The sequence below is a fragment of the Phyllobates terribilis genome, unplaced genomic scaffold, assembly GCF_046119375.1.
Source record: "Phyllobates terribilis strain yellow unplaced genomic scaffold, ASM4611937v1 Scaffold_1570__1_contigs__length_255447, whole genome shotgun sequence".
In the NCBI taxonomy this organism is placed as follows: domain Eukaryota; kingdom Metazoa; phylum Chordata; class Amphibia; order Anura; family Dendrobatidae; genus Phyllobates; species Phyllobates terribilis.
The window spans coordinates 8260-12569 of record NW_027364330.1 but is presented as its reverse complement, the minus strand read 5'-3'; the positions used below and the strand labels follow the sequence as shown (position 1 = coordinate 12569).

The 4310-nt window shown below is 43.4% G+C and overlaps 1 long non-coding RNA gene across 1 annotated transcript; it reads right to left on the bottom strand.

Moving 5' to 3' along the window:
- Nucleotides 1-2075: 2075 nt before the first annotated feature.
- On the bottom strand, nt 2076-2789 carry LOC141244472 (uncharacterized). The gene is made up of 2 exons (XR_012308390.1): nt 2263-2789; nt 2076-2188 (listed from the first exon to the last, which is right to left on the bottom strand). It is a non-coding gene; the product is annotated as an uncharacterized lncRNA (long non-coding RNA).
- Between the last annotated feature and the right edge of the window lie 1521 nt (nt 2790-4310).

The window sequence follows — 4310 nt, the reverse complement described above, 5'->3', positions numbered from 1 at the left end:
TTGGTCTGTATGTAAAATGTATCCTGAAAGAGGAAGTAGTTATGTGTAAGGACTATTGTTAGGAGTTCTACGGTTAAGTCAATTATAGATGGGTTGGTATCTGAGTCCCTCAACATTTGTGTGACAGCTTGGATACCCCGATCATGGGGAATTGAGGTATAGAGGCTGGTGACGTCTAAGGACACTAAGATGGCTTCTGGAGGAACTTGTTTGAGTGTTTTGATGATCTCAAGAAAGGCACCTGTATCTAATAGATAAGATGGACTTTTTTGGGTGAGTGGTGTGAGGATCTTCTCTAAAAAGATTGCCAGAGGTGATAAAACGGAATCTGTAGAGGCCACAATAGGACGCCCGGGGGGTTGGGTAAGACTTTTGTGGATTTTGGGTAAGACATAAAATACCGGTATAATTGGATGTGGATTTATTAAGTATTCATACGTTTTTAAGTCAATGACATTGGCTGTTAAAAAACGTTGTAGTGTCGAGGTGATGAGTGTTTGTATTTTTGTGGTCGGGTCCGTAGATAGTTTACGGTATGTGGACTCATCATTAAGTTGTCTTAGAATTTCCGTAATGTAATCACATTTGTTCATGACCACTACCGCTCCACCTTTATCAGCTGGCTTTATTATCAAATCTTTGTCCTCTTGCAGGCTTCGTAGGGCCTGTCGGTCAAGAGGAGAGAGATTCGTCTGATAATGTGTTCTGCCCTTGTCAATATTGGAGCGCAATTTTTGAAACGCCCCATCCACGAACCCTATGAAGGTTTCAAGTGGATGTGTGCCTCGAGGAGGCCTATATTTGCTCTTAGACCGGAGACCTAAGTCTTGGGCTGTGATATCGGTCGTAATGACCGGAGGAGTGGCGTTAGAAGGATTATGTGCAAAGTGAGTTTTCAGACGTAAGGTACGGTAAAAGCGTTGTAGCTCCATGTCTAATTTAAAGGTATTGTATTTGTATGTGGGGCAGAAGGAAAGTCCCTTTTGGAGAACAGATGTTTGTGCAACGTTGAGAGTTTTGGAAGAGATATTTACCACCAGTTGTGGGTCTGTGATCGGGTAATTCGTGTGAAGTCCAGATTTCCCCTTGTTCCTATTGCCTCGCCTCGTCTTCTTCTGTTGGGACGTCTTCGTGTTTGACCTAAAAAAGGAACAGACTGAATAGTGGACTGTCTTTGGTCCATGTCGGATCCGGAGGAAGTGTAGTCGGTTGAAGACTTGGCTGTGCGGTGGGTATATTTGTTTGTAGAGGGATTGTCTCGCCATCTGTATACTCGGTTCTGTTCGTAGTCCTGGAGATCTCTAGCGAACTTGTTCCTTTTTCTAGTTTCGGTATCACGTTTGTGCAGATCAATGTTGGTCTGGATTTTGCTTTGAAGCGTCTGGAGATCCTCAGGGCTGATCGAGGTCGTCAATTGGGATTCGATGTTTTTGATCTGTTCCTTCGTTGTAGTGATTGCCTTATGTAAAAAGTCCACTGTTAGTAGCATCAAATCAAAAGAACATTTATTAAGGATGAGTTCAAATTTGCTACAATAATCAGGAATGTCAGAGAAAAGAGTAGGACGGATTGGTACCCTTAGTCCCCTAGGAATCCTCTGAACTCTTAAATACTCTGTGAGTGTTGCGCAGTGTAACTCAATATTGGTGAGATGTCTGCGTTCTTTTTCCAGGTCCCGCCCACGTGTTTCGCTGGGTGGTACCCTAAGGAATTCGCTGGAAAGGTTGGTTTGGGAAATGATGTTAGATGCTTCATCTGCGTTATATGAAAAGGTTACTGATGACATGACACAACAGTGTGCTTGCGGACAGGAGTAAGTAATGATAAGAAAAAACGCAGCACTACTGGACCTGGGTGCTTGAGTAGGGTCCAAAGCCTTGAGATATAGTGATAACCTCAGCACACCAATTGATATAAAAGGTACTTTTATTAGCAGTCCACAGTAAAGACGTTTCGGTCAACACGACCTTCATCAGTGTACTGCATATAAACAGAAATATACAGAAATAGAGACATTATAGTGATTGTAAAATTACAATATATATTATGAGACATATATAAAGAGAAGAGGTCTATGTGTCTATGTAACCTTTATCCAGCAAATAAAATAAGAAGAACGGAGCAACCTACCAAATTACTGGGATGGGAGCAGGAAAGAGGAAGGAGATGGGACCCAATACTGGGGATCCTATGGAGAGAGTGCATACCATGAAGATATGTGGAACTGGAATAGGGTGAGGGCTATAAGAGAGGAAAACATACCGTGTAGGTGAAGAGCCTGAAGTAAAGTGCTGCCTGGATCGCGGTATCCACCGCTGGATATTAGCAGGGTGTGTGTATAGAGGGACTGGCTATAAGTATGGGTGTAGGGGAGGAGGATTTGGCAGTCAGCCAATGAGAGCAGTGAAAGTGCCGGTGAATAGCGCTAGATGCGGTGACGTCACAGGAAGTGACGCGAGGCGGGGAGGTGCCGGCTTCTGATTGGTCCGGTGCCGCGCATGCGCACATGCGTGCGTGTCAGCCGGCGTGCAGGTGCGTTCCAGGGACCAGGAAGTGGTTTCTGTATTTGGAGTATGTGATATACTGCCGGAAAAAAGAAGCAGGAAGCGTTTCACCATCGGGAGGGAGGGTTGGAGAGGTATGGAAGGACGAGGGTGGGTATGGATCCATAATCTGTAACATGAAATAAATTGTCAGTTGAAGTTACATGGCACAACACAGTCAAAAGCACATCACAATATTGTTATGATATCCTGTAATAGGTAGGTATGCATCAATCATGGATCTCATGATAAACAACAAATAAGGATTAAATGTTAATCCATTAAAGAGTGAGAGGGATATCCATACATAAACTAAGGTCCCTGCTTGAGCAATATGTGACCAGGTGAATTTAAATAAAATAAGTGAAGATCATAATCGTAGTGTGGTCAAGATACCATATAATAGGTGAATGTACGTCAATCATGATCCTACTGATAAAAAAGCAAAATAAAGATTAGATATTGACCCATTGTGGAGTAGGAGGGATATACTCATATAGGCTGGGGTCCCTACTGGAGTAATACCGGATCAGGTGAATTTAAATAAATGAGTGAAGATTGTCATCAGTGTCACAATATCCTTAGAGGGGATACTATCCATCACCCACAAACAGGCAAGAAATACAACATTAAGGGTTACTATACCTGCGACACGAATTTTGTTGTATACCTAGTGAAATGCCCCTGTGGCCTGGTCTATGTAGGGGAAACAACTCAACCTATCAAAGACAGAATCTCCAAACACAAATCCACCATCAGATGCAAAAATTTACTTTTACCTATTCCCCAACACTTCATAGCAGCAGGACACAATGTGTCCCAATTGCGATTCCAAGTCATAGAACAAATCAGACCACTCCGCCGTGGGGGCAATCGAATCCAAACCCTCAAACAGAGAGAGGCATTTTGGATTCATCAACTGCAGTCCCTTTATCCCAAAGGGCTCAATAAGGATTATGATCTTCACTCATTTATTTAAATTCACCTGATCCGGTATTACTCCAGTAGGGACCCCAGCCTATATGAGTATATCCCTCCTACTCCACAATGGGTCAATATCTAATCTTTATTTTGCTTTTTTATCAGTAGGATCATGATTGACGTACATTCACCTATTATATGGTATCTTGACCACACTACGATTATGATCTTCACTTATTTTATTTAAATTCACCTGGTCACATATTGCTCAAGCAGGGACCTTAGTTTATGTATGGATATCCCTCTCACTCTTTAATGGATTAACATTTAATCCTTATTTGTTGTTTATCATGAGATCCATGATTGATGCATACCTACCTATTACAGGATATCATAACAATATTGTGATGTGCTTTTGACTGTGTTGTGCCATGTAACTTCAACTGACAATTTATTTCATGTTACAGATTATGGATCCATACCCACCCTCGTCCTTCCATACCTCTCCAACCCTCCCTCCCGATGGTGAAACGCTTCCTGCTTCTTTTTTCCGGCAGTATATCACATACTCCAAATACAGAAACCACTTCCTGGTCCCTGGAACGCACCTGCACGCCGGCTGACACGCACGCATGTGCGCATGCGCGGCACCGGACCAATCAGAAGCCGGCACCTCCCCGCCTCGCGTCACTTCCTGTGACGTCACCGCATCTAGCGCTATTCACCGGCACTTTCACTGCTCTCATTGGCTGACTGCCAAATCCTCCTCCCCTACACCCATACTTATAGCCAGTCCCTCTATACACACACCCTGCTAATATCCAGCGGTGGATACCGCGATCCAGG